Here is a 10,474-nt window from a genome sequence, read left to right as displayed (position 1 = left end):
GTGGGGAGGCTTGTAGCCTGGTGCAAGATCTCAGCTTTGCTCACCAGCTGCTTGGATATAAACTCAGTGCTATTGGTGGGGCATAGCAGGAGTGAGAGTGGCCTTACTGGTTGCATGGGAGCTGGCTAAGGCCTGTCACTGCTGGTTTTCCCCCACTTCCCTGGTGACCTATATGATGCAGCAAAGGCAGCCATAATCCACCTGGGGACATAGCTCCATTGGCCTGAGAACCATTTTCCACCCCCCACAGTGACCACAGCAAACCTTGCCCAAGGATGGTCTGAGCTAAGACCTGCCTAACCCTGCCCCAACTGGATATTTTTTCTCTATCTGCCTGGTAGCTGAAGACAAATGACAAACTCTTGGGAGCTCTATGGGTCTGCCCATTGCCTGAGAAATGTGACTACTTATCCTGGCCAATGTAGAGCAAACTTATATCTCCCTCCTACTACCACAGCTTGTGCTCTCTTGAAAACACCACCTCCTGGCTGGAGACCAATCAACTGAAGTCATTACAGCAACTCAGAACAGAACAACCATGATCCAAAGGAGAAAACAATAGCTAATTCCACTGCCTGTAACACCCTGGCTAACCAGTGGTCTTGAGTCTGTCCATGTGACAACTTCAATAATAGCATAACAAACATTCAAGGAAACCAGCATGCTAAACAAAACTACAATCAAGGATTCTCACAGATCCCACTTTACTCCTGTCACCTCCACTGGAGCAGATGCTGGTCCATGGCTGAGAGATCTTAAGATGGATCACATCACAGGATTCTTTGCAGACATTCCCCAGTGTCAGCCCAGAACCTGGTATGCCTGCTTGGTAACTAGACCCAGAAGAGCAATAACAATCACTGCAGTGTGGCTCTCAGGAAGTGCCATCCCTAGGGGAGGGGAGCACCACCTCAAGGGATCACCCCATGAGACAAAATAATCTGAACAGCAGCCCTTGAGTTCCATATCTTTTCACTGAAAGTCTACTCATATGAGAAGGCACCAGAAAAGTAATTCTGGCAATATGCAAAAACAAGATTTATAGCACCCCCAAAGATCACACTTTGGATCTTTGTGATCCAAACCAAGGAATAAATCCAAACCAAGGAGAAGTTTCTGAACTGTCAGATAAAGAATTCAGAAGGTTGATTTTTAAGCTACTCAAGGAGGTACCAGGGAAAGGTAAAAACCAACTTAAAGAAATTTAAAAAATGGATGTGGATGAAAAAGTATCCAGAGAAATAGATATCATAGAGAAAAGACAATCAAAACTCTGGAAATGAAAGACATACTTAGAGAAATGCAAAATACATTGAAAATTTTAACAATGGAATAAAACAAGTAGAAGAAAGAACTTCAGAACTCAAAGACAAGGCTTTCAAATTAACCCAATCTGAAAAAGATAAACGAAAAAGAATTTTAAAAATGAATAAAGCCTCCAAGAAATTTGGCTTATGTTAAGTGACCAAACATAAGAACAATTGGTGTTCCTGAGGAAGAAGAGAAATCTAAAAGTTTGGAAAACTTATTTGAGGAAGCAATCAAGAAAAACTTCCCTGATCTTGTTGGAAATCTAGAAATTCAAATACAAGAAGCTCAAAGAACACCCGTGAAATTCATCGCAAAAAGATTATCACCTAGGCATATAGTCATCAGGTTATCTAAAGTCAAGATGAAGGAAATAATTTTAAGAGCTGTGAGGCAAAAGCATCAAGTAACCTATTTTAAAAAAATTAGATTAACAGCAGATTTTTCAGCAGAAATCCTAGGGATTGGGATTCTATCTTTAGCTTCCTTAAACTATATATATATATATAGTTTATATATATATATATATATATATATATAGTTTTTCCCTCTCTTCCTTCATTCCTGGTTTCTTTCATGTCAAATAAACATTTATTTAGTGATATGGTTTGGCTGTGTCCGCACCCAAATACCAACTTGAATTTTATCTCCCAGAATTCCCATGTGTTGTGGGAGGGACCAAAGGAGTGGTAATTGAATTATGGGGGCTGGTCTTTCCCATGCTATTCTTGTGATAGTGAATACGTCTCACAAGATCTGATGGGTTTATCAGGGGTTTCCACTTTTGCTTATTCCTCAGTTTCTCTTGCCACCAGCATGTAAGAAGTGCCTTTCACCTCCCACTATGATTCTGAGGCTTCCCAGCCATGTGGAACTCTAAGTCCAATTAAACCTCTTTTGCTTCCTAGTCTCAAGTATATCTTTATCAGTAGCATGAAAATGGACTAATACATTTAGTGTACCAGTAAATTTCGTTATAATTTCTCTTAATATATATTTTCCAGTTACATTCCTAGTGGCTTCCCTGGGGATTACTACTAACATCTTAAATTTTAACAATCTAGTTCGGATTAATACCAATTTAATTTCAATAATATACAAAAATGTACTTCCATATAATTGTTTTCTCTTCCCTTTTTGTGCTATTTTCATACAAAATACATCTTTATCACTGCATGCATATGAACATAGATTTAAAATCACTTCTTTATGCAATTCTCTTTTAAATAAGATAAGAGAGAAGGAAGGCACTGAGAATGGGTAGAGGGAGATGTAGAAGCTGGGCTGAAGAAGGAGAAAGTTAGAAACCCTGTGCAGGTCTACTAAATACTGGGGACTAATTTTTGGATCACAACAGCTCCAGGAGAATGGGTGAGTTGAACTGGCAAGGAGCAACTCACTCTCACCGTAAGTCTCTGGAACACCAGTAGGAGAAGGCCCTTTGATGACCACAGATGCTCAAATTGGCAGGAAAAGCTGCTTAGAGAAATAGTAGGAGTGGTAAGCTAGCTGATATGCAGCCCAGAGGGTTTGATACAGGGGATTCTGTAGTGGAGCATGGCCAGGGACAGCCATCCCCTTTAGGCTCAACTTGCTCCTGTAGGAGACTTTAGCCTTAGGGAAACCGTTCAACCTAATTTCTGAAGGGCAGTCTTGCCCATCAGACAGGGCTGGTCCAACCTGAGTGCCCCTTGGTTGACTGGCCTCTCCCCGGGCCCCAACTAGACATTGCCTGCTTGCAGGGTAGTCTTGGGTGCCTTGGGGCCCCACACCATAGCTTCTGCATTGGCAGACCATGCCTGAACAGTGGAGAGCTCCAGCAAGGTGGTCCCTGTGGCCACACACCAGCTCATCTAGTCTCTCCCCATACTGTAGCTTTGCATGGAGCCCATGGCAACTTGTCACGTTACTTTGCTGGTACATGTCTGCGTGGACAGGTTTTGCTTTCCTTGCCCCGTCCGCGTGTGGGAGTGCAGTCTGCTCCCCCTGCTGACTGCTTGCTGACTGCCATTGCAGTCATTCCCCCTGCTGACTGACATTGCAGACAAGGCCTTGGCAAGCACAGAGTCAACAAGCCTCACCCATGCCAGTACTCTGCCATTGTGCTAACTTAGTGAGTGTAGAGAATGGTTGATCCTCCCTCAACCTGAGTGATTATTCCTGCTTGCAGGGTACAGAGAAGGCACCCAGACCCACACCCACCAGCACCTCGCCCCTGAGCCAGTACCACCTCCAGTGTGACTGCACAGTCTCTCCAGCAGGGGACCCCACGGACTTCCCACTCCCAGCTGGATTGTCTCTGCCATGTGCGGAATGCCTGCAGGGAGGCAGGCAACTTGGTATTCATTAGCACTTTGCCACAGCTGCCACAACTCACTCCCTGTCCTCCTTTCCCCTGAGTGCAGTGGGTTCCAAACATGAGAAGCCCAGAGAACAAAGTCAGGAACCACGACAAGTCTTCCAGAGTTAGAGCACACAGTTCAGAAGTTGGGAGCTGAGCGTTGGCCCCCTAACATCTTCCAGAAACAAATACAATTGGCGGAATCCACCTTAGACCACAGTCAAACCCTCAAGGTCATCAAATAGGATGAAATAAAAAACAATCCATCCAGAGGTCAGTAACCTCAAAGATTGAAAGAACACAAATCCATAAAGATAAGTAAGAATGAGCACAAGAACTCTGATAACTCAAAAAGCCAGAGTGCCTTATTTCCTCCAAATGACTGCATCACTTCTCCAGCAAGGTCTCTGAAGTGAGTAGAGATGGATGAAGTGACAGAAATAGAATTCAGAATATGGATAGGAATGAAGATCACTGAATAACAGGAGTACATTGAAGCCCAATTCAAGGAAGCTAAGAATTATGTTAAAACAGTGTAGGAGGTGACAGGCAAAATAACCAGTACAGAAAAGAATGTAACTGGCCTGATAGAGCTGAAAAATGCACTACAAAAATTTCTTCATGCAATTACAAGAATTAATAGCAGACTAGACCAAGCAGAAGAAAGAATCTTAGAGCCCGAAGACTGGCTTTCTGAAACAAGACAGTCAGATAAGAATATTTAAAAAAACGAGAAGAAATGAACAAAACCGCTGAGAAACATGGAATTATGCAAAGAGATTAAATCTATGAATCATGGGTGTCCCTGAAAGAGGTGGGGATAATGAAACCAACTTGGAAAACATACTTCAGGATATCATCCATGAGAACTTCTCCAACCTAGATAGAGGCCAACATTCAAATTCAGGAAATGCAGAGAATCCCAGTAAGATACTTAACAAGATGAACGTCCCCAAGACAGATAATCATTAGATTATCCAAGGTCAAAATGAAAGGAAAAAATATTAAAGACAGCTAGAGAGAAAGGTCAGATCACCTACAAAGGGAAGTCCATCAGACTAATAGCGAATCTCTCTGTAGAAATCCTACAAGCCAGAAGAGATTGGGGTGGGCAATATTCAACATTCTTAAAAGAAATTCCAACCCAGAATTTCATATCTGGCCAAACTAAGTTTCATAGGCAAAGAAGAAATAAGATTCTTTTCAGACAAGCAAATACTGAGGAAATTCATTACCACCAGACTTGCTTTACAAGAGCTTCTGAAGGAGGCACTAAATATGGAAAGAAAAGACTATTACAAGCCACTACACAAAAAAACTGAAGTACACGGACCAGTGACACAATACAACACAACAATCGTATAATCAAGTCTGCAAAATAGCTAACATCATGATGACAGGATCAAATCCACATATATCAATACTGACTTTGAATGAAAAAGGACTATATGATCTAATTAAAAGGCACAGAGTAGCAAGCTAGATAAAGAACCCAGACCCATTTTGTATGCTGTCTTCAAGAGATCCATCTCACAAGCAATGACATGCCTAGGCTCAAAATAAAGGAATGAAGGAAAATCTACCAAGCAAATGAAAAATAGAATAATGCAGATGTTGCAATTCTAGTTTCTGACACAATAGATTTTAAACTAACAAAGATGAAGAGAGACAAAAGCACTACATAATAATGAAAGGTTCAATTCAACAAGAAAATCTAACTGTCCTAACTATGTATATACCCAACACAGGAGCACCCAGATTCATAAAAGCAAGTTCTTAGAGATTCCTAAACAATAATAATAACAATAGTGGGCGACTTTAACACCTTACTGGCAATATTAGACAGATCATCAAGACAGAAAATTAATGAAGATATTCAGGACCTGAACTCAGCACTTGGAACTGATAGACAAATGGAACTGATAGACATTTATGGAACTCTCCACCCCAAAACAAGAGAATATACATTTTTCTCATTGCCACATGGCACATACTCTACAGTCAATCACATAAACTTAACAATCTGCATCTATTGAGATAATCATGTGATTTTTGTTTTTAGTTCTGTTTATGTTATGAATCACATTTATTAATTTTGTGTATGTTGAACCAATCTTACATCCTAGGGACAAAGCCTACTTGATCACGGTTGATCACGGTTTATCACGGTGGATAAGCTTGATGATGTGCTGCTGGGTTTGGTTTGCCAGTATTTGGTTGAGCGTTTTTGCATTGATGTTCATTGAGGATATTGACCTGAAGTTTTCTTTTTTTGTTGCATCTCTGCCAGGTTCTGGTATCAAGATGACTCTGACCTCATAGCATGAGTTGGAGAGTAGATGCAGGAAAGTCTTTTTTTCAATAGTTACTATAGTATTTAATAAATATTGTGATTAAAGAGCATGAAGAACATGGCTAAAAAAGGGTATACCTTGCACTAGGAAATACTTGTACATTTGTATTAACTTGTGCTTTGTGTTCCATTTCTGTTAAAGTCTATCTTCTCATCTTCTTTTGTGTGGCCAAAAAACCACGATGTCTGCTAAAAAGAAAAATATATTTGGTTTGGATGAAGGAGTCATTTAAATTGTTTATATACAAATAATTCTACTAGTAATTTAGTATTCCCATTTGTGATTTTTTTTTCAGTTCTATAGTGAAACAAATGATTACAAATAGTTCAAATATTATGTAGCCCAACAATAGAGCTTGTTTAAGATAGTTAGTAGGATACAGTTTTCTAGGATCTCTTTATATAGATCTGATACTGAAAGTAGGGAAAAATTACATATACAATCCAAAATTTGGATTAGTATTTAGAGACTGAAGATTATATTTTCCTCTATGGAAACTAAGAAAATCATTCTAGCATTTTTAAGCTGACTTCAACATTTATCTTTTGTGGATACTTAAATATTCAAGATATCTATTGCACATCACTTTTTGTCATGCAAATAAACTGGAACAGTATCAGCTTTCTATTTTAAATAGATTCAAAGAAGCTGCACAAGATAGCTTACAAAACTAAGAGTATTATTCATTTTCTGTATCATGTAATAATCTATGTTATTGACAACATGCCTATGGCTAAATTAAATTGGCATTGGAATTTGAGGCAAGTGAGTTTCTTGTAGAGCAGCCATCTTAACTCCAAGCACACCAAAGGACTCAATGGCTTTCTGAGCAATCATGTCTGTATTAGCCATGATACATCTATTGACTTGAAGTTTAGTCTTGTTTTATTGAATCTGTAATTCTAGGTTGATCCTCCTGATTATTTCCCCAATCTATCTTCCAAACTGTGTTTTCCATTTTAGTCATTGGCAGCTCCATCATTTTTGTTGTTCAGGTAAAAATCTTTTGAGTCATTATTGATTTATTTCTCTCTCTTAGACCCAGTCTATCAACAAATCTTCTTAGCTCTAATTTCAAAATTTATCCAAAATCCAATCTCTGCTTTCTACCTCTATGCTACTATTCTAGACCGAGTTACTTTCATCTCTTGCTTGGATTATTAGTCCCTCACCTGGTCTTTCTGTTTCTGTCCTTCATACGAGTGATTTGTTAAAACAGATCAGTTTATGTCATCTCTTCACTTAAGATTCTCGGTGATGAGTTCTTTACGCCACACAGAGTAAAAGTCTAATTAGTGTAATACTATACCAGGTTATACAGGGTCTGGCCTCTCACTCCCTCGCAGACTGCATCTTCTATTTGCTCTTTCTACTCAGTTATGGTCACACTGGCTACTTTGCTGTTCTTGAGCACACCTGCTTACTCCTGCTCCTGCATTTTTTAAATTATTATTATACTTTAAGTTATAGGGTACATGTGCACAACATGCAGGTTTGTTACATATGTATACATGTGCCATGTTAGTATGCTGCACCCATTAACTTGTCATTTACATTAGGTATATCTCCTAATGCTATCCCACCCCCTCCCCAACCCTATGACAGGACCCAGTGTGTGATGTTTCCCACCCTGTGTTCAAGTGTTCTCATTGTTCAAATCCCACTATGAGTGAGAACATGCAGTGTTTGGTTTTCTGTCCTTGCAATAGTTTGCTCAGAATGATGGTTTCCACCTTCATCCATGTCCCTACAAAGGACAAGAACTCATCCTTTTTTATGGCTGCATAGTATTCCATGGTGTATATGTGCCACATTTTCTTAATGCAGTCTATCATTGATGGACATTTGGGTTGGTTTCAAGTGTTTTCTATTGTGAATAGTGCCACAATAAACATACATGTGCATGTGTCTTTATAGCAGCATGATTTATAATCCTTTGGGTATATACCAAGTAATGGGATGGCTGGGTCAAATGGTATTTCTAGTTCTAGATCCTTGAGGAATCACCACGCTGTCTTTCACAATGGTTGAACTAGTTTACAGTCCCACCAACAGTGTAAAAGTGTTCCTATTTCTCCACATCCTCCCCAGCACCTGTTGTTTCCTGACTTTTTAATGATCGCCATTCTGCTTGGTGTGAGATGGTATCTCATTGTGGTTTTGATTTACATTTCTCTGATGGCCAGTGATGATGAGCATTTTATCATGTGTCTGTTGACTGTGTAAATGTCTTCTTTTGAGAGGTGTCTGTTCATATCCTTTGCCTATTTTTGATGGGATTGTTTGATTTTTTTCTTGTAAATTTGTTTAAGTTCTTTGTAGATTCTGGATATTAGCACTCTGTCAGATGAGTAGATTGCAAAAATTTTCTCCCATTCTGTAGGTTGCCTGTTCACTCTGATGGTAGTTTCTTTTGCTGTGCAGAAGCTCTTTAGTTTAATTAGATCCCATTTGTCTCTTTTGACTTTTGTTGCCATTGCTTTTGGTGTTTTAGTCATGAAGTCTTTGCCCATGCCTATGCCCTGAATGGTATTGCCTACATTTTCTTCTAGGATTTTTATGGTTTTAGGTCTAACATTTAAGTCTTTAATCCATCTTGAATTCATTTTTGTATAAGGTGTAAGGAAGGGATCCAGTTTCATCTTTCTACATATGGCTAACCAGTTTTCCCAGCACTATTTATTACATAGGGAATCCTTTCCCTATTTCTTGTTTTTGTCAGGATTGTCAAAGATCAGATGGTTGTAGATGTGTGGTATAATTTCCTAGGGCTCTATTCTGTTCCATTGGTCTATATCTCTGTTTTGGTACCAGTACCATGCTGTTTTGGTTACTGTAGCCTTGTAGTATAGTTTGAAGTCAGGTAGCGTGATGCCTCCAGCTTTGTTCTTTTGGCTTAGGGTTGTCTTGGCTATGTGGGCTCTTTTTTGGTTCCATATGAACTTTAAAGTAGTTTTTTCCAATTCTGTGAAAAAAGTCCTTGGTAGCTTGATGGGGATGGCATTGAATCTATAAATTACCTTGGGCAGTGTGGCCATTTTCACGATATTGATTCTTCCAACCCTTGAGCATGGAATGCTCTTCCATTTGTTTGTGTCCTCTTTTATTTCACTGAGCAGTGGTTTGTAGTTCTCCTTGAAGAGGTCCTTGACATCCCTTGTAAGTTGGATTCCTAGATATTTTATTCTCTTTGAAGCAACTATGAATGGGAGTTCACTCATATTTGGCTCTCTGTCTGTTATTGGTGTATAGGAATGTTTGTGATTTTTGCACATTGATTTTGTGTCCTGAGACTTTGCTGAAGTTGCTTATAAGCTTCAGGAGATTTTAAGCTGAGATGATGGGGTTTTCTAAATATACAATCATGTCATCTGCCAACAGTGACAATTTGACTTCCTTTTTTCCTAATTGAATACCCTTTATTTCTTTCTCCTGCCTGATTGCCCTGGCCAGAACTTCCAACACTATGTTGAACAGGAGTGGTGAGAGAGGGCATCCCTGTCTTGTGCCAGTTTTCAAAGGGAATGCTTCCAGTTTTTTCCCATTCAGTATGATATTGACTGTGGGTTTGTCATAAATAGCTCTTATGATTTTGAGATATGTTCCATCAATACCTAGTTTATTGAGAGTTTTTATAGCATGAAGGGCTGTTGAATTTTGTTGAAGGCCTTTTCTGCATCTATTGGGATAGTCATGTGGTTTTTGTCTTTGGTTCTGTTTATATGATGGATTACGTTTCTTGATTTGCACATGTTGAACCAGCCTTGCATCCCAGGAATGAGGCCAACTTGATTGTGGTGGATAAGCTTTTAAATGTGCTGCTGGATTCAGTTTGTCAGTATTTTATTGAGGATTTTTGCATCGATGTTCATCAGGGATATTGGTCTAAAGTTTTCTGTTTTTTGTTGTGTCTCTGCCAGGCTTTGGTATCAGGATGATGCTGGCCTTGTAAGATGAGTTAGGGAGGATTCCCTCTTTTTTTATTTATAGGTATAGTTTCAGAAGGAATGGTACCAGCTCCTCTTTGTACCTCTGGTAGAATTTGGCTGTGAATCTGTCTGGTCCTGGACTTTTTTTGGTTGGTAGGCTATTAATTATTGCCTCAATTTCAGAGCCTGTTACTGGTTTATTCAGGGATTCAACTTCTTCCTGGTTTAGTCTTAGGAAGGTGTATGTGTCCAGGAATGTATCCATTTCTTCTAGGTTTTCCAGTTTATTTGCGTAGAGGTGTTTATAGTATTCTCTGATGGTAGTTGTGGATCGGTGGTGATATCCCCTTTATCATTTTTTATTGTGTCTATTTGATTCTTCTCTCTTTTCTGCTTTTTTGGTCTTGCTGGTGTTCTATCAATTTTGTTGATCTTTTCAAAAAATCAGCTCCTGGATTCATTGATTTTTTGAAGGGTTTTTTGTGTCTCTACCTCCTTCAGTTCTGCTCTGATCTTAGTTATTTCTTGCCTTCTGCTAGTTT

Source organism: Papio anubis, chromosome 3, assembly GCF_008728515.1.
Source record: "Papio anubis isolate 15944 chromosome 3, Panubis1.0, whole genome shotgun sequence".
NCBI lineage: Eukaryota > Metazoa > Chordata > Mammalia > Primates > Cercopithecidae > Papio > Papio anubis.
Note: the sequence above shows the minus strand (reverse complement) of the source record.